At 51.7% G+C, this 26035-nt stretch overlaps 1 protein-coding gene across 1 annotated transcript in view; it reads left to right on the top strand.

Moving 5' to 3' along the window:
• Positions 1-26035, top strand: part of DMWD (DM1 locus, WD repeat containing) — a 234136-nt gene that overhangs the window by 186825 nt on the left and 21276 nt on the right. The window lies entirely within an intron of this gene.

The raw sequence follows: 26035 nt of genomic DNA, 5'->3' as shown, positions 1-26035 counted from the left end.
GGAGGGAACAACCTCGGGAGTTGTGCGGGTTCTCTGACGTCTTAGCACTCAAGGCTGTTCACAGATCGGGTGCGTCTATGCAAAACGCTGTCCTAGCTGAGGACACAATGTGCAAGTTGGCGGCGCCTAATGTGCTTCCTTCCACTGATATAAAGATTCATATGCCCAATAGATCCTGGTCATCAACCTCTTCATCGTGTTTCTATTTCACTTTGAAGATCTGTAAAATCAACAAAAGAAGACAAATACATAATTTATAAAATAATATAGCACTTTCTATATCAAATCCAAGACCATACAATATATAGTATATCATGTGGGGAGAGTAACTACCCATCCTTTTTGTGTGAGTGATGTGACTGGGGAGCAGTTGCGCCTCAGCATGGGGTCGGACACCTACCAGGGCATTGCCAGTGCCTGAGCTATGCCAGAGGTGAGGTGAGGGAGTTCGGAGGGACCCCAGGCTTTGACTCCCTTGAATGTCTGAACGTGCTTGAAAGCATTGGTGCCACAGTCCCATTCACAATACCTATACAACCCTGTCCTAGCCAGGTTTTCTTCTTTGTATTGCTGAATTACTACTCCCAGAAGCTCCCAGTCGCTGGCAAGGAAACCCTGGATCAAAACCGCCAACACAACTTCTTGGCCCCAGAGTGATTAACCCTTTGAAAGCATCCCAACAATGTACAGATTTCCCAGAGATACCTAGAGACACCAAAGCTAGCATGTTCCATCAACAACACCAAAGGAAGGGAGAGAGCTAACATTGTTGGCCTAACAAGGCTCCCTTAGGTAAAAGAGGGCGGGGGATTCAGAATATGCCCACCTGTCTGCAAAATCCCTGGTTGGGTGAGTACTCTCCCCACGCTTCTTGAGGGAATTGAAGAGCCAGATACTGAGGTTTTCTACCAGCAATGGTAAGGAGAAAAGGGATACAAGTATGCCTCATGGCAGGTGGGACCAATCGGCTGCCTGACATTGAGGGGGTGTGGGGACTGAGGGGGGAATATGAACCCACCACCAGACCCTGTAGTCGGGCAGGGCAATAGCCCATCTTTAAATTACCCAGAAGTAGGCGAAGGTACCCAGAGCTTAAAGGTGTTGGTGGCAGTGATCCCCCTAAGCAGACCACCTGGATGTTAGAAGGACCACATTTTGGACATGTTCTAGAATAGGACTGTACTTTAGAAAATGGATTTGAGTTGCCCAATGATTATACATTTAGTGATGGTTTAGAATAGGTTTAGCCAGAAGACTAAAGGGCAGTCTAAGGTAAGGTTAAAACTATTTGGTTGGCCACCTTTTGTCATCTGTATTGCATTAAAATAAGCTGGTGACTTGCACAGAATATTACTTTCTTTGTGTTCAAACCAAGAGCATGGGTGTGTGGATAACACCCACCAAAACACATTGTGCGGTTATCCTGACCATTGCACCTTTTGTGTGTTTTTCCTTATTATTTGTAGATGTAACCCGTTGATCCTTTAAGCCTTCTCCATCCTGACACTGTTTGCCTAAACTGATGAGCAAACTAAACCTACAACCTGCCTCCATCGTATCAATCCTTTTAATATAATAATCTTAATCTAAAAACATTGTTCAAAAACAGCCAAAAGTTTAAAATTGAAAGTCCTTAATTCCAATGCAATCATTCCTTCAGATCACAATCATTATAAGTGATTGAGCTAGCTTCAAGTAACATGTCTTTCTGTTCAATGCATGACTCAAAAAATTAAAGACTGCAAAAATAACCATTTTGTTCGCAATTGATTTGCAGAAAAACTCTGCATCAACAACTGTCCTATGTGATGAATCCAATGGAGTCATCACAGATTCCCTTGCAGTAACTTCCTTCCATGTGGCCAGGGGATGTCAGCCGCTACCATATGCTGACCCTGGGGGCAGATTTATGAGGAAGGATCACATGGGAGGAGACAACTACCAGGGAGATGTCATGACTTCATTGTTCGAGATGCAGTATCTCCCCCTTTCCCATGCGAAAGACCTGTCTAATCTCAAGAAAATGACATAAACACACAAAGATCCAACACAAGAGCGTTTACTTCTGGGGTACCTTTATGTAAAAACATTGAAAATAACTATTTAAACATTGTGAAATGACACCTATGGACTTCAACTCCTAGAATTCATCAAGTACTGACATGAGGAAGATGATAGTTTGAATAAGGTAACAGGCATTTGAATCATAACTTGCACTTTAGTTGTTTTATCCAAATCACCTGTGTGCGGGACATTTAAATATGGCAACCACATTTACTCGGGGAGGCAGTGCAGGAGAAGACGTTGACTCCTGTATGAATGCAAAGATCACATACCAGTGTGGCGGAGCAGAGAAGGCCGCCAAGTCAGAAGGGGAAACGCTGTGTGGGAGACTGAAGTGCCGTGGAGATGCTGGGAGCCGCAATAGAGGTCCTGGGCCCTCGGCAGATTGCAGTAGCGGTGTTCTGATCTGGGACCTGAAGGGAAGCGAGCCGCGATGGAAACCGGAAGGACGTCCGCACGCTCCACTGTGGAAAGCGGGTGAAAGCCTTGCACCTAAGAAGTGCGATCCGGACCAGAGACGCTGGAGAGAACCAGTGAGTCTAACCGAAGCCAGTGGGAACCCTGGGCGTACCGGCAATGGCGCCAATGACAATTTGCATGCGATACCATTCTTAAAACTACAAGATTGAATACAGAAAAGACAATGTACAGTCACCCATGAGCTATGGATGCATAAGTGTGTGTCAGCACTTGAACAGTGTGATGAGATGAGGGGTTGGGGGTGGGCTCTCTAGAGCACGTGTACATCTGCCTCTATATTTCCCCATCTGACCACCTTCTCAATTTTCTTAACCTTCTCTTCACACTGGTTTCTTCTGAATTCATATCTTTGTCACTGCCCTCAGGTCACCTGCATTGTTTGTGTGTTCATCCACACTCTAGGTCATACGGAAACACTCCCTAGTTGGGTGACAGAACAATGAGCGTCCCACATAGTTCTTAAGATCTTTGGGATTGTAAAGCTTAGTTCCTGGGGGAGCCAGGGTACTTCCTTTCAGGTGCTCACGGGGTGGTGTTTTCAGTCTGTAAATGCTAGTCAGTCACAGCATTTACATCAATTATTCTCTTCATCCCAATAGCTTTCTTTGCTGTCTTCTTGCAATGTCCTATGATTATTCTTATAATACAGAATCCTAGCAACACTAACGCTAGTATTGCTCCCAATAGTTTGAAGGCAGATGCCATCCAATTTGGAACCCACAAGAATAGAGATGAAAAACAATCTTCATCTTTGGTCTCATCTACTTCTTCCACCATTTTCTTATGCAGAGTCAACAGCATGCTTATTGCCTCTGTCGGGGTTCCGTTTTCTCCATGACGGGCAGGTGTGCATGTGCAACAATAAGGCCCGATCTTGCCACACATGCCACCTTCCATTGCTGTAAATAGGTACAAGACATACCTGTTCTGGAGGGTCATAAGTCTGATGGCCCTCAATTCTTCTCAGATCGCGTTAAATCTGTTTATTATTGTGTTCATTGTTTGTAGCACCTCCCATCAGGTGATTTGTAAACACTTGGCTTCCACTGCAGTTTGGATTCCTGGCATGAATATTGCTGTAAATTTCACTGCCGCTCTACTGAACAGTTTGTGCTCATCTGGGATGTCGTGATACGCCTCTATGGATTTTGCTGAAAAATAGTTCTCTTCTGTCTGATGAGGTTGAGCAACCTCGTCTTCCATTGATGTGCATCCATTTTTGGAAAATTGTCAATATGGAGATCACTTTGAGGGATCACTAATGCAGGAACATGTATTATCACTATGGAGCATATTCCTCCCCAATTGTTAGGATCTAAGGCCCAAAAGTGGTCATTAGCACAGCAGTTCCTCCATTCATTCCTGGCACATCAATTGTTTATTTGCATCCTTTGTTTGGTCAATCCACTGTTTCTGAAACAGTGTTGCATTCTTCATTGGCAGTATGGACACAGGTCCTGCTTCAGTTTCAACCCATGTTGATAATTTTGAGTTCTTGGCCCACTCCTTAAGGAATTCACTATTTGCACTATCTGTACTGGTGCTTTCATCAATAAGTGTGCACTGCATCCCAACATTCCTTCTTCCCATCTTGTACTGGTAGCTACTCGTCCATATAGCAATAGCCGAGGCCTCTCCCAGCAGCCTGGCAATCCTTGTGTCTGCCATGTGTCTGCACAATTCAATCTCTTTTGTTCAACAATCCTCATCTGTTCTCCAGTCGTACCACTGAATGAGTACAGGAGCATTCTACTTTTACAATTTGGTACTGTTTCCATCTTCTTCGTCTTTATGTAAGCTTTTTCATATTGAAATGTTTTCTTTTATCTACATCGTAGGGTTGCCCATTTTCCTTCAAATTGCTCTCTTGTCATGCATGCTGCTAGATGACTGAGACACTTCGCTTAATGTCTAGGTATTACTCCTACGTCCCGTCCCCTTCCCTCCATACTTGTGGGACATTCCGTCCTTCGGGACGGGACCTGAGCACTTTTGATAAAAAGCATCAAAAATTGAAAATGTTTGTCCTTCTATTGTTACGCGGGGCACTGCACGTGGTCATTTACCCGCCCTCCTGAGCTCTTCCCCGTGCATCACCCTTCGGTCCTTTTCTTCGCGCGGTCGGGGCTGGACGCACTAGCATCGATGGGATTGTTCCGCGGTCATCCATCTGTCTAAGCCGGAGCCTCTGAGATTTGTTTCCTGTTCTTTATGTGAATGTTACTTGGCTAGGGCTGATCCCCCTTCTCTCTGTTTGGAGTGTCTGGGCCCGGACCATTGTTGGGACTTGTGTTTCTACTGCGACTTCCTCTCTGTCCCCGGGCACTCCAACGTAGTCTTCTTCGGTGGGACGAAGTGTTTCAGCACGTTCCCCCTCCTCATTTCCAGCTTTTCATTGACAAAAAGAACGACGCCTGGTAAGTTCTTTACTTTTTAGGGTGCCCCGGCCAGGGGACTCCTTCCCGGGGTCTTCTAGGTCCGGGAGGGGCTCGCTTAGCTCTGTTACCAGGAGTTCCCCTGAGGTGCCTCGTAGGCCTAATGGGCGCACCAGAGTTTTCTCTGATGGTTCCCACGGCGGACCTGCCAGAACCGGTCTGAGGTCTCCGTTTCTGGAGCTTTCCATACCGAGCCACGGCCGCTCTTGAGGGAGCTATAAGTACCGGGATGAAACCCGAGGTTCCTCATCTTGAGGCTAAGTTAACTACCGACAGAACCGAGAGACCAGCTTTGAAGGTCTTGTCTGTGAGGTGCTTTCCTCAACATTCCCCCACACAGGGTCGCAGTTCTACCGGTTCTGTCGAGGGGGCAAAAGGGGCAGTCACGGACCATAACTCCTCCACTTCCTGTGGAGGCTAATTTCGGGGGTTATCTCTAAAATTTCTATTAAACATCCGAGACCTCCCAGTACCGGCTCTGACGAGGATCCTTGTGTCAAGGCTAAGCTGTTAAATGGAAAGTTCTACATACAATTGATGGAACTTGATCAGCAACTCTGCACATTTTATTAGGATAACATTTTCAACACTATAAAATTCATATCTAGAGATCAAACAGCATTTAGATTCTTAAATTCAGAGGAGAGCTAAGCTTGCAGCGTCTGACTCTATATTTAGATTCCCCGTTCCCAAACCACTAAGGTTTAATAGCTTCTTTCTTAGCAACCATGATCTGTGCGTATAGCTAGCAACCGCCAAAATAACATGGGGGCAAGGAACGTTTTCGTAGGAACAGCATTGCTGCTCTTATATCCCTTAACCCTGTTTCCCCAAGTATTGGCCTTAGGTAAAGATACCTTAGATTTTTTTTTCACAGAGAAGCATAAAATGTGACAACGATTCAACTGCCCCCCGCACATCTGACATTTGTCAGAATTCCCCTCTTTCCAAGTATGTTAACGATAGACACTGGAAGCGTCCCCAATCTCACATATAGCGATTTTATAATGTGGGGAAATATAGTCTTGATATGGTTTACTTCCCTGAGCCATAACTTCTAAGTAAGCAGGGCCTAATTTAAGTTTGGAGGTGTCCACAACCAGGTGATCTTTTGCTCTTAGCACTGCCTCTGCCCGAAGGGCTTTCTTAATACCCAACTGCTGAATCAGGGTTTTTTCCCATAGATTACTGGCCCCAATTTCCAAAAAGGTATTTTTTACATGGCAGACCCATTCTATGAATATCCCCCCATTCAGTGACATTAAATGCTTTAGAGCGTCTGTTTTTCTAATCCTTCCAGGTTCCACACTATATAACCGGGCTAATCAACGCTTTAACTAACACTGAGGTAAGTAATAAAGCAGAGGTTGTCAGTGCAACCAGTTTCTTTAGTAATTTTAGTTTAGTAGAAGCAAGTTTCCCTAGGTTAGCATGCCCCACTGTTCTGCCTCATAAAGAGCTGCTGGTACAGCCTGCTTCCCATACAAATCTAAAGCAGGCGAAACTGCGACTTGGCCATGGCTAATACGGAAGCCCTGAATCGAAACACCATATTTTTCTAATGTAGAAGCCGATCTTTTTTTACTTGAGCTATCCACACCTCTGACCCTTGAAATCTTACCACAAGATAATTCGAATTTTAATCACTTTTTTATAACAAACTAATATTATTGCAATAATGATCATTTGAATAATAGGGGCAGCCTTAGGATTTCCAAAAGAGGTGACGATGTCAACGTTTCGTCTCACCAGGGCTGGATAAGATCAGAGTATATAAGCAAAAACGGCATACAAGAATGTATGTAATGTTATAGGGAACATAGTGTTGTGTGCTCTTCTTTTTCGATTTTCAAAGCATCCTCTTTAACCTATCCGGAATCATTTTTATGAACACTGCAAAGTTTGTTTCCCTTTAAAATTTGGAACAATCAGAAGTTCAAATTGTCTTGATTTCATCTGTTCTTGTTGGCTCTTTGTTAGCTGATCTAGTCCTCATTCGCGGAACATCTTCTCTTGCTTCATTGTCAATGCATGCCAGAGGGATGAGGGTCTCTTCTTTGTAAGACTTCATGTCATTTAGATGCCGGCAGGCTCACCTTCCTTGGAGCTTCATAGCAGTGGAGGTGACCCCCTCTACTAGGTATGGCCCTTTAAAGCAGGCTTATTCCAAGTGCGAACAACACTCTTTACAAGCGCTTGGTCCCCTGGGTACAAATTAGATGGCTTTAATAGATCGATTAGATTGACCGCTTGGCTGTCTTCAATCTTCTTTGACCCTTCCCTCTGATTTTTGATCTGTTAGGAAATAAAAGAAACACTAGCAGTCATAGTTGTCAAATAATTGTGCATCTCGTCACCTAATGTTTTTGCTACACTATGGACATCAATATCTAATCGAGTGGGAGGAGTAAGGGGCACTGTCATGCAGCATCCAGTCACCAAGTCATGAGAAGTCAGATGGTGAGCTAAGCCAGGTTGGTTTCTCAATACATATAGAGCAAGGGGTAGGCAATGTAGCCACCCCTTCTTCAAAGTAATTTTGATTTTAGCTATTCTCTCTTTAAGGAGTCCATTTAGATGCTCACAAATATTTGCCTCTAGGTGATGGGCAGATGAAAACACGTTATTCCTAATAAAAGAGTAATTTATTCATACATCTCATTACTCTTGCATCCCTTCCCCTTTCCTCCATACTGCATGGGCGTCCCTTCCTAGGGATGGTAGAAGGAACCTTTTTCACCAGAAAAAACCTTCTTCCCCTTTAAATTTAGAGGTGCGTGGGGGTGCAGCTCTGTCTTTTGGCGGCACACTCCTCCCGGGTGCATGTCGACTTAAGCAGGCTTCAGCAAGTGTACAGCCTGCGAGGGGCAGATCCCCACACTCCTTGCTTCTGCTGACTTGGCCCTGACCACGGATGGGAAGGTTGTACCGCGTGCAATGCACTCTCTTCTCATGCCCTGAAGAATAGACTGGCTATGAAGATGGAGCTCTTTGAGAAGTCGCCTCCAGAGACACTGAAGGACTTAGTCAAGCATCGATCAAGGACCAAGTTAGGGCCGCTCTTGTGCAGCCCACCCCGCATGGGCGACACCTTCCCAAGGAAACGCCCGAGTGGGAGGAACCTCTCGAGTTCTCGTACCAGCATGAGTACTGAGGCTAATTCAGCTACCGGCAGCAAGGCTGAGGGGTCTGTAGATCCTTCCAAAGACGGTGCTGAGGGACCAGAGGTTTCTTTTGCCAGGTGTGCACCCGAGGGGCTACGCCCTTGTACCGGCAACATGGCTGAGGGGACGCCTACACGCATCACTACCGGCGACTTTGCTGAGGGTGCCACGCCTACCAGGGCTCAGCCTGAGGTGCATGGCAGGTCTCATGCTCCACCGTCAAGAGTCATGGAGGAAGCTGGGCCCAGTGAGCCAAGCACCACGACTTTGGCTGACATGCCAAACAAGATGGCTGCTCTTCCGATGACCCCCTGAGCCAACGGTGCAGGTGGGTGAACGAGTTACAAGGTGGGACTGGGGTCAACCAGGTATGTGGCCTACAGCTTATCCATCAGCAGGGCAGGTTCCCGCTGCAACCAACTAGACAATACGGACTGGGCCCAGCAGCCGCCCGCGATTCCATCAATATCACCTGGCACCCCACCGGCCTATGAGGACAGGTTTTTTGAAAAGTTCCTCACACTCATGAGATCTCGTCAGATGGGGCCATCCTGAGGGATGCTATCAGGGACATGCTCCCTCCGACCCCACCGCCCGCACACATAGTATTCCTCCTATGGCTCCAGCGCTGCATGCACCGTTGCAGCCAATGCTGCCCGCACCGGCTCCTTCCATTCCGGCTCCCCTGCCTCCCACACTTCAGGCGGGTCCTTACCAGCCTTTGCTGCAGCCTCCTGCTCCAGTATCGACACCTCTGACCTCGGCGCCCATCACTCCTCCTCCCGCGCCGGACGCAGGCGAGGAAGAAGACCCCAACACACCATCGTCAGCCAAGGCCTTCCAATAACGACTCTCAGGGCTGGCAGAGTACCTGGGCCTTACTCGGACAGAAGTGGAACAATCAGAGGCAGAGGTGCTCGCCGAGGTCCTCACTCTATGCCCCTCGGCTAGAACGGGGATTCTTGGCTAAAAAGGCGTGGCTAAAAACCCCACTCTATCCAGCCGGTCAATCGACGCCTGGACGCCAAGTACAGGCAAATGGAGGTGGATCCTATCTTGCTGTCGGCCCACCCTCAACCAAACTCTTCGATGATTGCTGCAGCGTCACTCTTCTCAAAGCCTCAGTCGTCCTCAGCCTCCTCGTCCTCAGCGCTGCTAGGCAAAGAGGAGAAGATCTTGGAGGCGTATGGGAAGAAGCTTTATTCCAACGCTTCGCTATATCTTAGTCAGGCCAACGCGGATGCCATGCTGGCAGCCATTAGCCAGAGGCTTTGGCGGGAAATAGCCGACTTCCTTCCAGAACTTGCGGTACAGAGCCAGTCACATTTCAAGGCAGGACTGGCAGAGGCTAAAATGGTGGCGCAGGACATCATGGAATCCACCGTGGCTCACATTGACACCTCTGGCCGGGCCATATACATCGCCACTGACTTGAGAAGGACGGCTTGGCTCCGGGCTACTAAATTTAATCTGGACGTCCAGGAACGAATATTGGACCTTCCATTCGAGGGTGGTGACCTTTCACTCCACCACTGATGAGGAGATGATAAAAAGAAAACGGTTTGCAAACTGCAAAGTCTTTTTCGAGGGGATTGGGTCCTCCGACGTATTCCATATCTATGACAGGTAATCACCACAGCTGTGCTGCTTCGGAAACTTTTCCGGCGTCTGCGTCCTGCGTCGATGACGTCGATACGCCGACGTCTAGGACCTCCTCCGACGTCCGACGTCATCCGATGTGATAAGTAGGACGCACGACGCCTGTAGCCTCAGTTCCGTTTTTTCCGCGAACGTGTTGCTTCGTGTTTCTCGGTTCTAAGCCTCGTCTCTTTGGTGTTCTGTTCTTTCTGGTTCTTCGAACCTGTTCGTTTGTGAATTTCGACGATGTCTTCTACTTCGTCTTCAACCCCGCGTCCGGGCTTTAAGAAGTGCGGGGAGTGTGGGTCCAAGATGTCGGTGACTGACTCGCACGACGCCTGCCTCTGGTGCCTCGGGGAGGCCCACGACACGGATGACTGTGTTGACTGCCTGTCGCTCACGTCCAAAGCCTTACGCGAACGTAAGAAGAAGTTGTCGGTAGGTCGGGTGTCCAAGCCCCGGAAGTCGAAGTCGGCGGGGCTTTCGACGGATGATTCGAGGGGTGACTCTCCGCGTCATCGTCGGAAGTCTCGTCGGTCTTCTTCTAGGAGTGGGTCTCGCCACTCCTCAGCCTCTTCGAGGCGTTCTCGGAAGCGCCGTCACCGGTCGCCTTCCAGGTCCTCTTCCGAGGATTCTGCCCGGCACGTCGGTTACCCCACCAGCCGTGCGACGCCGGAGGAATGGGCTTCCTTCGGGAAGAAAATGTTGGCGATTCTTGAGTCGCAGGGTACTCAGCCGTCCGCGCCCCCGAGTGGGGTCGGCCGTGTGAGGTCGAGAGACACCGCTCGCAAGAGTGGTCGGCACGAGTCACGGGAGCGGTCCCGTTCGGACAAGGAGGCTCGTTCTCGCCGTACCCGTTCCAGGTCCCGGTCCTCGACGCGTTCGAGACCGTGTGCTCCTGTGAAGTCTTCGAGGAAGACGTCGACGTCTGAGGCGTCGAGGGCGTCGACAGGCTTTCTCGAGGCTCCGGCTTCGAGGACGTCGTCGAGGCCGTCGACGTTCAGGTCGTCGAGGGACACGCTCGGGGCTCCGGCCTCGAGGGCTGTGTCGACGCCGCCGATACTGGAGGCGCTGCATCTGACGTCGACGCCGATTTCCTCGACGCCGATCCTTTCGGCGCCGTTGCCGGTTTTCTCGGCGTCGGCGCCGGTTCGCTCGACGCCATCAACGCCTTTCGTGTCGGAGGTGCCCCGTGTCACGGGTGTACCCCCTAGGAAGGCTCTGGTTAAGAGCAAGCACTCTCGGGTGCCTTTTCGCCACCTGGAATTTATTTCGGAGGCGGATGAGGATTCTGATGGCCTGGTTCCTAGTCTGGTGCCTGATGAAATTGTCTCGGGCCATAGTCAGTTTGACGATTTGAGGCAGTCACTGCATGATGCCAGTGGACTGGACACCTCCCCGGAGGTGGACTTTTGTAGGCCTGAGCCTGGCTCCCATGCCGATTCCTCGTACCGGCGCCTTATGGCTAGGGTGTCTGAGTATTTGGGATGGTCTGCTCCCCCAGGGGAGTTTGTGCAGGATGATCTGACGGACATCCTTGATGTTGGTCCCCCAACTGACCCGGTTCTGCCGTTCCATATGGCTTTACAGAGAAGGGTGGCGGCGGCTTGGACTGCTCCGGAGAGTCTCCCGGCGGTGGGCAGATCCTTGTCGCGTAAATACCGTCCAGCCAGTAGCGACCCCTGCTACTTGACCAGGCACCCCACTCCGGAGAGTTTGGTGGTGCAGGCGGCCACGGCCCCGGCAAAGCAGGCGTCGTACCCTACCATCCCTCCTGATCGGGACGACAAACGTTTTGATGGCTGGGCGAAGAAAGTGTTTTCTTCTGGTGGTATGGTGCTTCAGGCGGCCAACTCCATTTGTGCCTTGTCACGGTTCACGCACACTCTGTGGAACTGTGTTGCGTTAGCGGCTGAACATATTCCCGAAGGGGTTGAACGGGAGGGTTTCCTTGCTATGGTCCAGGATGGTAAGGATGCCATGTGTGAGTCCGTTCAGTCGGGTCTGGACTTGGCTGATTGCGTCAGTAGGTCCATGGCGGCGAGCACCGTGATACGCAGGTTTGCGTGGTTGCGGAAGTCGGGGTTTGCTCCTGATGTGCAGTCCCGGCTCCTCAACATGCCCTTTGATGGTGAACGCCTTTTTGGCAGCAAGGCTGACGAGAGCCTTGAGAGGTTGCAGACCTCAAAAGCTGCAGCGAAGTCGTTGGGCGCTGCAGTTCGCCAACCTCCGCCTTTTCGTCCTAGGGGACAGCAGTGGAGGGGTGGTTCCTTTCGCTATTACTCATCCTTCAGTAGAGCGAGAGGAGCTGGCAGTCAAAGAGGCCAACGCAGGGGTACCAGAGGTGGACGACAGGGTACCCGTGGTGCCAAGGCCGCTCGGGCAGTTACCTCTTGGCCCTCGGGTAACGCCGCAGCCGCTCCTACTCAGTCATGAGGCCATGTCCCATGGTTCGCCGGTTGGGGGAAGGCTGGCGCAGCATCTTGTAGAGTGGCAAGCCATTACTTCAGATGTGTGGGTTCTGGAGATCATAGCCCACGGCTACTGTCTTCCCTTTCGGCACAGGCCTCGCGACAATCCACCGGGGAACCTCTCTTTGAAGTGTCCGGATCCGCTCCTTGCGCAGGAAATTCAAGCCCTGCTGGAGAAAGGCGCTATAGAACTGGTGCCTGTAGCGGAGAGGAACAAGGGATGGTATTCCCCTTATTTTTTGATTTCCAAGAAAGACTGGGGATTGAGACCCATCATGGACTTGCGCGGGTTGAACAAACTCCTCAGGAAGGACAAGTTCAAGATGGTTACTCTCTCTCAAGTCCTCCAGGCCCTTCAGCTTCAGGACTGGTTGGTGTCACTCGACCTCAAGGATGCTTACTTCCATGTGCCGATCCATCCCAAGCACAAGAAGTACCTGAGGTTCGCGGTTGGCGACTCGCACTTTCAGTTTCGGGTCCTGCCGTTCGGATTGACCTCCGCCCCGAGGGTTTTCACCAAGCTCATGGTGGTGGTGGCAGCGCATCTCAGGCAAGGGGGGATTCACGTCTACCCCTACCTGGACGATTGGTTGATCAGGGGGAGCTCTCCCGAGCAAGTCCTGGATCATCTGTCCGTCACCTGCCACTCCCTCCACAGGCTGGGCTTCTCCCTCAATTTAAAGAAGTCCCATTTGACGCCAACGCAGAGGCTCCAGTACATCGGAGCAGTGCTCGACACTTCCCTGGGGCAGTGTTTTCCTCCCCAGGTGAGGGCTCTTCACATTCAGCAGATGGTGCACAAGTTTCAACATGCCCAGACGCTCCCTGCGTTCGAGTTCTTGAGGTTGCTCGGCCTCATGGCATCCTGCATTCTTCTGGTGCCAGAGGCTCGCCTGCGCATGAGATCTTTGCAGTGGGCACTCAAGATGCAATGGTCGCAGTCCTCCGGCAGGATGTCGGACCCGATTCAGGTGCCGCCCTCGGTCGCCCAGGACCTTCTGTGGTGGGCCGTCGAAGGCAACTTGATGAAGGGGGCTCCATTTTGGCTTCCCTGGCCGGAGGTGACGATCGTGACGGATGCATCCCTCACGGGATGGGGAGCTCATGCCAACGAGCTGACAGTCAGCGGTCGTTGGTCTCCGTCGGAGTCCAGACTCCATATCAATCTGTTGGAGCTGAGGGCCGTCAGGCTAGCCCTGAAGGCTTTTCTGCCGACTGTGCGAGGAAGGCATGTCCTGATCCTGACGGACAACACGGTGGCCATGCACTACCTCAACAAAAAGGGGGGGGCAGGGTCACTTCCTCTGTGCAGGGAGGCGATGCAGCTCGAGTTCTGGGCCATCCAGCAGGAAGTTTCGGTCTCGGCAGTTCATCTGGCCGGAGTCGAAAACGTGACGGCGGACGCTCTGAGCAGGCAGAGCGCGATCTCTCACGAGTGGGAGTTGGCTCAGGAGATTCTCCTGGAGATCTTCGCCCTTTGGGGGACCCCTCAAGTGGATCTCTTCGCCTCCAGTGTCAACTGGAAGTGCGGGAGGTTCTGCTCGCGGGAATTTCCTCCAAAAGGGGCCTTAGGAGACGCGTTCGTGGTGGATTGGTCGTTCCCGCTGCTGTACGCGTTTCCTCCAGTCCCCGTCATCCCACAAGTGCTGCGGAGGTTGCGGAAGTTCGGTTCCCGGATGATCCTCATTGCTCCGGCGTGGGCTCGGAGGACGTGGTACCCGGACCTTCTCGACTTGTCCATCTGCCCTCCACGTCGTCTTCCCTACCGAGACGATCTGCTCTCACGGGAGGGGGGTCTGGTTCTCCATCCAGAGGTCAGATCCCTCAACCTTCACGCTTGGCTTCTGAAAGGTTGAGGTATAGGGATTGGGACCTCCCTGAAGACGTGATGGAGGTGTTGCTTTCGGCCCGAAGGCCAGCAACTAAGTCTCTGTACCGTTGCCGTTGGCGTAAGTTCTGCGACTGGTGCAGAGTTCGGAATGTGGATCCTTTTGCATGTGACATCCCCATGGTTCTGTCCTTTTTGCTTTCTTTGGCCCACAGGGGCTTGCAAGTGGGTACCATTAAAGGTTACCTGGCAGCGCTGTCCATCTTTAAGCGCTCGTCTGATGAGTGTTCTTACTTTAAGATCCCTTTAATTTCACAGTTTCTGAAAGGGCTCACTAATGTGTTCCCTCCGTCACCTTTCCTGGTGCCCGGTTGGGATTTAAACCTTGTTCTTAGGTTTCTTATGGGTGCTCCGTTTGAGCCTTTACATTCTTGCCCTTTGAGGCTGTTAACTCTGAAAACTGTGTTTTTGGTTGCGGTTACTTCCGCTCGCAGAGTGAGTGAGTTGCAGGCACTTTCAGTTAAGCCACCCTTCACTGTATTTCACAAGGACAGGGTTGTCCTTCGAGTTCGTCCTTCTTCTTTTCTTCCGAAGGTAGTGACGGAATTTCATTTAGCCCAGAAGGTTGTTCTTCCGGCATTCTATCCTCCTCCGCATCCTGGTAAGGAAGAGGAGAGGCTCCATAGGCTTGATCCTAGGAGAGCGTTAAGCTTTTATGTTTCACGCATGTCCCGGGTCAGAGTGGACGATCAACTCTTTATTGGTTACGCTGGTAAGCGTTTGGGGCAAGCTGTGACGAAACAGACTTTGTCCCGCTGGATTGTTTTGGCCATCTCGGAATGTTACCGCTTGGCGGGTAAGGACCCACCGGCTGGCTTGCGGGCCCATTCTACCAGGGGCATGGCTGCATCTACTGCCCTGCAGAGGGGTGTTCCTATTCGCAACATCTGTGATGCAGCCACCTGGGCTTCAGTACATACATTTGTACGGCATTATTCCCTCGATTCCATCAGAGGGCAGGATCTGGCCTTTGGCAAGGCGGTCCTTTGCTCTGCTATTTGATTGGCTATTCTAATTTTGTTTGTAAATTCTTTCCCTCCTCCTTGCTCTGGTACTGCTTTGGGAGTCTGTCATAGATATGGAATACGTCGGAGGACCCAATCCCCTCGAAGAACAAGTTACTTTCTTACCTGGTAACGTTCTTTCGATGGGATGGTTCGACGACGTATTCCATATCGCTCCCGCCCTGCCTTCCCCGCTGCAGAATTTCTTTTGCGATTGCAGCTTACGTTCCGCAAGGCTTTGTGTCTGACTGGCAGTTGACTTCTGTCACACGTTCTGGGGGAAAAAACTACAACTGAGGCTACAGGCGTCGTGCGTCCTACTTATCACATCGGATGACGTTGGACGTCGGAGGAGGTCCTAGACGTCGGCGTATCGACGTCATCGACGCAGGACGCAGACGCCGGAAAAGTTTCCGAAGCAGCACAGCTGTGGTGATTACCTGTCATAGATATGGAATACGTCGTCGGACCATCCCATCGAAAGAACGTTACCAGGTAAGAAAGTAACTTGTTCATCTATCCTTACGAATGTCATGCCCAAAGTGTACACCCATTCACATCAACGCTCCGACAAGGGGCGGATGTTTGGAGGTTTCTGCGGCTTCCAAGAGTGGAGGTCCAGGCAGCCAGACCGTTGCAGAGTCAACACTGGCGCAATCCACAAGTAAGGCCTTTTTCCAGTCCCCCTCCTCCGCAACAGCCTCCAGTAGGAGGCAGGCTTGCTCTTCACACACAGTTCTGGCGTCAGAATTTCACTGAACCCTGGATCTTGTCTGTAGTATCCACGGGGTACCGCCTACCGATCCCTTCCTCTTCTCCCCCATCCCCTCCTACAGATTGGGACAGTAACTCTTTTGGCGAGATTTGGTCGCTCGTTGAGAGCCAGGCAGTGGAAGAAGTCCCAGCCTCCCAGAGAGGAGTGGGCTTCTATTCCAGGATTTTCGCCATACAGAAGAAGAACCAGGCTGGCCTGAGATTTGTGTTGGGCCTTTCCACCCTCAACCTCTCCCTCCCTCTTCAAAAATTCAAGATGGTTACGGCAGCACTCATAGTGGAGACAGTGTGCAAGGGGGACTGGTTGTGCTACCTGGATCTGAAGGATGATTATATTTATGTCCCTATTTGGCAGCCGCATCGCTCCTTTCTACGGTTCATGATCATGGGTTGCCACTTCCAATACAAGGTGCTACCCTTCGGCCTCAATTCGGCTCCCAGGGTGTTTACCAAAATCATTAATGCAGTGGCGGCCCTCCTCAGGGCTCAGGGCCACTACATCTACCTGTACCTCGATGACTGGCTTGTCACGGCGACATCACCAGAGGTGGTGCACCACACTTCCTCCGCTCTTATGAGCACACTCCACAACCTGGGATTTTCGCTCAACCTCAAGTCTCCGCTAAAACCTACGCAGAGACTGACTTTCCATGGGCATCAAGAGGGCCACGTCTCACTTCCTCACCCAAGAAGGGACATCGGCCTGGTAGTACCAACACTTATTGGGACTCATGGCGGGAGTCTTACAGGCCGTCCCCCACACGAGACTCCGGATGAGGAGAGTACAGCTGCACTTTGCAGCTTCATGGAATCCGGATTAGGGCTTCCAAGTGGAGCGGGTCAACGTTCCTCCTTCTCTATCCTCGCACCTCACATGGTGGTCCAGGGACTGCAACCTGCAGATGGGCGAGCCCTTTCGGCAGCCAGTCCCGTAGGTCACCATCACTACGGACTCATCTCTCGAGGGCTGGGGGGGCCACTCTGGACAGCCACAGCATCCATGGAGTCTGGACCCGGCAGGAGTGTCATATCAACTGGCTGGAACTAAGGCCATCTGGCTAGCCTTCCAGACATTGGTGGCAAGGTTGTCCTCATCCAGACGACAACTCCACCAGCATGTACTATGTCAACAAGCAGGGGCTACCAGATCCCCTCCACTGTGCAGACTAGCCGTCCGCATGTGGGAATGGGCCCTGGAGAACATCTACCTCACGGCAGTCCACCTTCCGGGGGAGTCCAACTTGGAGGCGGACAGGCTCAGCAGGCTTGTAACCTACAATTACGAGTGGCAATTGAGCGACCAGTTGCTGTGGGAGATCTTCAGCAGATGGGGGCATCCTCGGGTGGATATTTCTGCCTCCAGGGACCACAAGAAGTGCCAGCAGTTTGTGTCCTGGCAGGGGCCTGGCCCCGGCTCCCTGGGTGATGCATTTCAGATTCAGGGGAACGGCATGACTGCATATGCCTTCCCGCCCGCACCACTAGTCCACAGGGTGAGCTGCAAAATAAAGGAATCTTGTCATCTCAGCATCATTCTGATGGCTCCATGGTGGGCGGCAAGACCATGGTTCTCGGAGCTGCTCAGCCTCTCTGACAGGCCACCCATTCACCTTCCGACGGGCCCAGCACATCATCTGGAGCAACAGGGGGGCGGGGTCATCCACCCTGCGTCACAGAAATTAGCTCTCACAGCGTGGTTCCTGAGCCGGTCACACTAAGGTACCTCAGCCTCTCACAGGCTAACTTAGAAATCATTCAGGGTGCGAAGAGCAAGGCTACCAGGAGCCAGTACAAGAGTAAGTGGGCTAGATTCTGTTACTGGGCGGACTCGGAGATCGATGTGCATGTTGGACGATGTACTCTCCTTCTCGGCTCACCTTGCGCTCTCAGGCGTGCAGGTGGATAGATGCCGCACGTATTTGGCAGCCGTAGGGGCCTACAGAAACTCGGAGGAGGCAGTCTTCTCTTCCAACCCGATAGTCAAGAGGCATTTGACGGGCCTCCCCAGACTTTACCTGCCCATCAAAAAACCACATCCCATGTATGACCTCAATGTAGTGTTGGGAGCCGTGGCGCACAAGCCGTTCGTGCCAATGGCGTCTGCAGACATCAGGCTGGTCACCATTAAGACAGCCCTGCTAGTGGGCCTCACTTCAGCTCGCAGAGTCAGCGAGATCCAAGCGCTGGTGGCGTCAGAGCCATATACCACGTTTCACAAGGATAAGGTAGTCCTGCGGACACACCCAGCGTTCCTACCAAAGGTACCCTCCACTTTCCATCTAAAAGAGGAAATGGTCCTACCTACGTTCTTTGCTGAGCCTAAGGACAAGGCTCAAAGGGTTCTGCACTGTCTGAATGTCAGACGCGCTCTAGAATTCTATTTGGACAGGTCCAAGGGCTTCCGCAAGTCGGACGCACTGTTCGGTGGGTCAAGGCCCGGGTATCGGGCATCCAAGGCCTCTATAAAACGGTGGATGGTCTCGGCCATCAAGGAGGCCTATGAGGGGCAGCACAAGCCACTTCCAGCTAACATGCACGCCCATGAGGTCAGAGCCAAGGACACGGCGATTGCATTCCAACGGCAGGTCCCGTGGCAGGTCATCAGCAGGGCGACTACCTTGGCCACCCCTTTGGCTTTCTGTAAGTATTACTGTTTGGACGCCGGCTGTAGATCAGACGCAGCTTTCGGACAGGCGGCTCTAAGAAACCTATTTGCTTAAGGAGGGTCTCCTCTCCACCCTAGTGCTACATTCAGTTGTAATCGCCTATGCAGTATGGAGGAAAGGGGACGGGACGGATGAGTAATTATAAGTTACTCACCGTAGTGACTAACATACTCTTAGTCCTTAGTCCCCTTTCCTCCATACGTCCCACCATCCTCCCCCCAAATAAAACTTGATGTCATTAGGCAATGTTAAAATATTGTTGACGCGTCTATGGTGACGGAGGTGTGGTGCCGGAGGGCGGAGTCAGGGGAGCGCATGCTCCCAGGGCCACACCCCTGCGCGCCTCTAAATTTAAAGGGGAAGAAGGTTTTTTCTGGTGAAAAAGGTTCCGTCTCACGTCCCTAGGAAGGGACGCCCATGCAGTATGGAGGAAAGGGGACTAAGGGCCAAGAGTACATTAGTCACTACGGTGAATAACTTATAATTTACAGAATGCAGCTCATTATTGGACAGTAGGACTTCGCATACACCCCATCTAGGAAAGGCCTCACATAGAAACTTGGCAGCATCTTTAGCATTGGTGTGCGTGCATGGGCCTGCCTCAATCCATGGGGGGGAAAAAGGACACAGTAGTATCTATCTACATGTATCTGTAGCCATTACATGTTTGCAACATTTCCACGCAGATGCTGAAAAGGACCATTAGAGCGGGGTATTGCTCCTCTCACTGTTAGCAAGGTATGCCCTGCTGTGAATTTCTGCCAGACAATGCGATTCACAATAAACTGCAACAAAGTCTTCTACGATTGTGGCAGCAAGATTCTCTCTGGTTATATGCGCAGGATAGCGAAGCTGTTCCAGCACAACTCTCAATAATGCTAAAGGTATAACTGATTTTCCAGTTCTATCTTGTATCCATGTAGCCTCTGTGGAGGATAAAGAACACCCCCCATCTCTTCCATAAATCCTGTTCTTCCCGTGGAGCTCGACCTTGCAGCTCCAATTAACTGTACAATGGTTAACATGTTAAAACCTTCTTTCATCATCATGCAGCGTTCTGACATTTGCTTAACACTTTCTACTTCAAAAGTGGGACCTTTGAGAAAATATGCTTCCCTTTTTGCTTCAACGTCTACGCTAAGTGCAGCGATAAGCGCAACCAATTCTGCAGCCTGTGCTGAACAATGTAAAGTGTGTCAATATTATTTAGGGGGCGTAGATCCTGAATAAACTCCACATCCCCCCACCCCCTGTTGATTTTTTTTAACTGGGTACACAGCCGTGTTACATGTGGAGTCTGATGGTACCAGTATTCCCTGCTGTACTAAAGCGCAAATGGTCTCAAATATACCTTCATCTGCTTCTCTGTTGTACGGTTTTGCTTATGGTAAAACTGCTCCTGGCGTAAGCTTAATTTTGACTGCTCCACTCAATAGACCCACATCACATGGACTGTTTGTCCATAAGATGTTTGACACTTAAATCTTCTTCTAAAAATTATGGCTTCTTTTTTTACCAATGCCATTCTCTGTGAGATTTCCCTACTCAACTTTTATCCAATAGGTAAGGCTTATAAAAAATACTAATTAATTGTCTGAATACTAGTCTCTGAACAACTCGTCTGCCAAGTCTGTTATGATATGGCATTCATAATGCGCCTATACACAAGTGTTTCAAGGCGCGACGAGGCAAGGGAGGGGAACAGGGAAGACAGACAATGATCTTACTAGGCCAGGTGACATTCAGATTGTGCAAATGCAGAGGAGGTGGGAGGGGAAAAGTGTGAGGGGGGAGGAGGGGGCGAGTTCAGTACATAGGATAGCAGTAAATAGAATAAATAAGAACAATAAGAAGTGCGGCCAGCTGGTGCAGGTGAAAGGGTAAGTGCAGACAACAGGTGTCAAGTGCTGGTAGGGGGCTCTAGAGATACAGAAACAGCCCCTAGTGCAAAGGTTGCCAGGGAGGCAGTGCAGGTGTACAACTTGCGGGGAGGGGACCAGGACCCCAGAACAAAGGGTAGCCAGGGGACCAGTGCAGTTCCAGTTTCAGCCAGGAGTTCAGCAGGGGAGAGGAGGAGGGAAAGCGGAAGCAAATGGGAAGGTCTTGACGTGCTTCCGGAGATGGTTCTCAATTTTCAGAGGGGCACGGAGGCTGTTCCAGAGGGAGGCCCCAGAGATCTACTACCAACTTGTTGCTTGGAGAAGCGACTGACCATGGGGTAGTTGGAGGCGGGTGAGTGAAGGGTTCGAGAAGGAAGATATTTAGGAAGAGAGAGTTGAAGGTATTGAGGCCCCAGGCCCCAGAAGGTCTTCTGAACAATGCAGAGGGTTTTGAACTTAATCCTTGCAGCCACTGGGAGCCAGTGCAGAGATTTCAGTCCTGGAGAGATCCGATCCCTGGGCTTGAGGCCAAGGACAAGTCTTGCAGTCCTGTTTTGGATGAGTTGCAGAGGGCAGAGAGTAGAGGCAGGCAGATTTAGAAAGAGGCTTTGCAGTAGTCCAGCCTAGAGAGAAACAGAGCTGTGGACACACTGAGCTTCTGGGGGAAGGAGAGGAAAGGGAAAAATACTTCGGAGAAGGTGCAGTTGGTGGTGTGGCTTCTTGGAGACGTCAGAGACTTGATGAGAGAAGGAGATTGTGGAGTCGAAGATGACTCCCAGGTTTTTAACCTCACAGGTCGGAGCCGGAAGAGGGCCAAGAGAGGCCGGCCAGAGAGCGACAGGAGTTTATACCCTTCGTTAAGAGCTGTTACTGTTCTCCATGCTCTTCCTTTGTCTGTCCCATGAACAATCACCATTTCCTCTCTCACTATCACTTCCTCTAGTACTATAGGAATAACCTGACCTTCCTCGTCATCCATAGGTAAATTGTTGAGGATATCCGACAAATGTTTGTTTAGACCACAAATACCTATCAATCCAGGAAGCCATGGCAACACAATATTTACTCCATACAAAAATACTTTTCGGTCTAGAGGGACACCTTGTAATGCTTTTTGGTCTTCAAATGCTAATATAAACTCTTGCATTCATGTAATGTATTCCTGGTGTAGAACATATTCTCCAGCATGGGGTCTGGCATGGATTTCAGTATCAGTTTAGTTTCTGATCTGTCTTTCGTAGTAGTAACCAATCACTGATCTCTGCGTCATACTGACCACAGCCAATGACTGCCATCTCCCTAAGCCCCGCCTCTGGCAGCCATCCTCAGATTTTTACTGCACGTTCAAGTGTTGGGAACCTCGTGCTATTGCTCGCGAGCTTTAGTGCGTTTTCGCGCTTTTTCATAGGAAAATTCTCTCTTTCGGTCAAAAGAGCCTCAAGCTCCACCGTTTCTTTATCCGATCAACGGGGACCAGTGTCGGATTCTTCTACGCCCCTCAAGGGTGAAGATTTCTTTGAGCCACGCTTTTGGAGGACTCCAGAAGTTTCTCAGGCCCATCTCGGACATGGCCCAGGAGAAGGGAAGCTCGACGCCCGGAAAGCTGTTCAGGGTCTGCCCTGGATGCCAGCTTCAGAATGTCTTCAAGGAGGACGAACACTCCCTTTGCCTCTACTGCCTGCATGAGGACAAGACGCACGTGGAGAAGGACTGTGCGTTTTGCGGGAACATGTGGGAGCGGACCATGAAGGACCGCCATCTGCGTCTCGCCAACTGGCTGGAAGGGAAGAGCCCGTCAGGCGAAGAAAAAGAAGAAGTCTGAGCGGTCTTCTAAGACCTTTGAGGGCGCCCCGGTGACAGGGGCCCAACAGAAGGCCAATGTAACGCTCACCTGATTCTCGCAGAGGCGCCGGTCTTGACTGGGCGACTACCGTATCTTCAAAGGTGATGTGTAGCACCCGGTTGGCTCTTTGGGCTGGACCTCTGTGCACTGTATGCCTGACGTGTAGAGTAAGATGTCTGCAGATAGAAAATATGGGTTTAATGAACTGGGGTTATTGGGGTGTCCCTATCTCTTTCCTCTTCTCCTCTCCTGTAGACCCCAAAGGTTAACGCTCTCACCTTAGGTAAGGGAATGCCGAGCTCTCCATCTGCCTCGGGGCAGGGTGCTGTAGCCAGTTTCTTCACTGGATAGGTAGCGCAGGCCTCTTGACTTCAGAGGACTGCTGTCCGTCGTTTACTGCACGAATGGTAAGTTTCGAGTCATTCAAATGTCTTTTTAAAGTCTTTAGTAATGATGTCTCTTGTTTTGCAGGGTTCCGGCGATGGCGGATGACGGGCTGAAGTGAGTTGAAGATGGAGCCCGTGTGATGAATAGAAGCGCCTGGAAGCACGTGAGTAAGCGCTTGTTGCCTGCTTCACGATGCGCTCTAACTGTCTTTTTATTTTGCAGGTACGAGTTCGGAGCGGCTGCAGGATGCCGGAATACCCACTGGATTAGATGTGGAAAGGAGTAATGGCACGTGAGTATTAAAGTTCCCCAATGTCTTTAAACGCACCTTGTTTTGTCTTTCAGATGCGGATGCAGTATGAAGACCTCCGGAGCGCACAAAGAGTAGGTAAGCCTTTGCCTTTCCGATGCCGGAATGCTAACCTGTTCTTTCTTGTCTTTATAGGTGTTGCTGAAGACTGGATTCAGGATGGTAAGCCTTTTTCCTTGGGCCCAGGACTGGATGCAGAAGACACGATGAGCGTCCTGCTGCAGAGGGTGCAGAATAACGCAAAGCAAGATTCATCCACCGGGTGTGGTTTAAATAGCCTCCTGTAGTGCTTAGGTGTCTCCTTCCACAGCCACGCCTAAGTAAGAAAAGAGTTCCTGGTAAGAAAAGAGTTCCTGCCTTCCAGAAGAGTTCCAGTATTATAAATCGAGGGAGTGGCTCCAGCCCCACCCAACAGGAAAAGTAGTTCCAAACAGAAGAGGATCAGAGGCTCAACTGGCAGGCAAGTAAGCAGCATGGTCTGCTGCAGGTAAGTCCACCCAAGCATTATGAGCCCGGCGCTTCCAGCGCTGGGACTGGGCATATTTATGAGCCTGGTGCCACTGGCACCAGGACTGGGTCCAAAAGGTCCCAATTGGGACTAGTTGGCACTCGGAACCTGGGTTATGGATCTGCTTCCAAGGGAGTTGGGAAAACCCTGACCTTTTGGAAGCAGAGATCATGACAGCCAAGCACCGCAAGTCCGCTGGCACCGGGAGCGCCGAACGGTCGGCTCTTCGGTTGCCAGGTAGGGCGCAACCTCCCCGCGCCATCAACCACGAGCCAACGCTCTGGCTCGGGTAAGAGGAAGTCTGAGCACCCGGGCGAAGCTTCTGGAGAGGCCCCGGTCGAGCTTGAAGGCCCCATCGGAGGGGGAGCGAGGCGGTGACCCTCCCCCCAAGGAGAAGGCGGTGAGCGCACCTAACGTGATGAAAGCCTTGATCCACCCTGCCAAGGCCTCTATCGAGATAGTCGCGGCGGCCCTGGCTCAGCCTGTGGAGGCTACACCAGTGGAGGCGACCTCGGGGCCCAGAGTCTCCCTGCCACCACGGAGGGAGTCCTCTTTCAAGCCCATCGACAGGACCCCCGTGAAACCTCCGACGGAGAAGAAAAAGGGGGGGCAGGAAGCCATTGTGGTCCTGAAGAGGAGCTGATGGAAGTCTTAAGCCACGGCATTGGCGTGGAAAAAGACCAGCCCGTCGGGAGGGACCCCGACGAAGGAGACAACGAGAACGTAGAGGGTGCCGACGAGGTTCCTGACTGCCCGTCGGAACCCCCTCAACCAGTGCCGCAAGACAACTCGGCGGCCATTTTGTTGGCTATACAGTCCTTATGCTCGGAGATAAGGATGAGATTGCCGTTACCACCAACGGAGGAACTGCTCCCGACGGGGGACCTGGAGCAAGGCCCTTCTGGGAGCCCTCCTCCTAAGAGAAGAAGGATTCATCCTCCACTTCCTTTTCAACCATCGCGCCCTGCTCAGCCCTCCTCCCCGTCCACGACCCGTGGGGATGATACGGGGACGGACACGGCCGCGACGGGTACAGACGACGAAGTTTACGACGAGGATCTTCCGTCGTCACCTCCTCCCCGGGCTTCCCCGCCCGACGAGATTGGATCGTTTCATGCCATGATCGCCAGGGCATCCGAGCTTTTCCAGCTCTGCCCGGAAGAGAAGAAGGAAGGTTTCCTTTATCAACGGTGCAAGACCAAGAGGAAGCCGGTCCTCGCTGTACCTCTACTTGACGATATCTGGGATGAGGGTCTCGCCCTCCTCAAGAACCCATCCACAACGCCTTCGAGAAGGGATCGGTATGAGAAGAAGTACCGGGTCCCGGACGCGGCCCCCTTGTGCCTTCGGGCGCAGCCGGCCCCGGACTTGGTCGTCTCTGCGGCGGCCAGGAAGAAAGCGGGGGGGCATCGGCCTCTACGTCAACCCCCCCCCCTCCCCCGGACGGCGAGGGAAAGAAATTGGACACGATGGGACGCAGAGTCATCTCATCGGCAGCGGCGACGATTAAGGCTGCCAACGCCTTGGCTATCGTAGCCCGCTACGACAGGGAGTTGTGGTACAAGATCGCCCCCCTGCTGGACTTCCTACCGGACGACAAGAGGGCAGAGGCCCTAGAGATCTTGCAGGAAGGAGAAGTGGCGTCGGACCACGCCATTATGATAGCGACGGACATCGCTGACACTGGGTTTCGCCAGTTGGGCAACGGCGTGTGCCTTAGACGGCGTGGATGGCTCAAGGCAACGGACTTCCGGCAGGACGTGCAGACCAGAGTTTTGGACATGCCGTTCGGGAGCAACCTGTTTGGGAAAACAGTGGACGATTCCCTGCAAGCCATCAAGACGGACACGGAGACGGCCCGGGCTCTTGGTGTTCTCCAGCAACGACGGCCGTCCGTTCGGAGCACCAGAGGCAGGCAGGGTGCCTCCAAAGGTTCCGGCGGCGGTTATTCCACCTACCGTCAAGCGGCCCGTTCGTCGTCACAGGAAGCCTACAGGGGACGAGGCAAGTCGGGCGGACCCCGCTGTCGTCGCCAGGGAGGACAAGGCAGCAAAGCCTCGTCGAAGCAGGACTGAACCGGCCGTGGGGTCGGGCCCCCACCGAAGCATCCCGGTGGGAGGCCGGCTGGCGAACTTCTTCAGCATGTGGGAGTCCATCTCCACCGACCGTTGGGTGCTGGACGCCCTGACCCAGGGTCACGCGCTCGAGTTTCTGAAGAAGTGCCCGCGTGTCCCCCCCCCCGTGGCCAGGAAGGAACATCACGTTCCTCAACTTCTCTTGGAGGTAAAGACGATGCTCAAGAAAGGCGCCATCGAGCTCGTCCCAAAGAGGCTTCGGGGCTCCGGAGTTTACTCAAGATACTTGCTCGTGAAGAAGAAGACAGGAGGATGGCGTCCCATCCTGGACCTACGACGACTGAACAAATTCATCAAGGCACAGAAGTTCCGGATGGTCACCCTCCAGCACGTCCTGGGTCAGCTGGAGGAGGGCGATTTCCTGTCGTCATTGGATTTGGAGGATGCT

Source organism: Ambystoma mexicanum, chromosome 2p, assembly GCF_040938575.1.
Source record: "Ambystoma mexicanum isolate Mex_15411 chromosome 2p, UKY_AmexF1_1, whole genome shotgun sequence".
Lineage (NCBI taxonomy): Eukaryota > Metazoa > Chordata > Amphibia > Caudata > Ambystomatidae > Ambystoma > Ambystoma mexicanum.
This window is presented reverse-complemented; position numbering and strand designations above follow the sequence as displayed.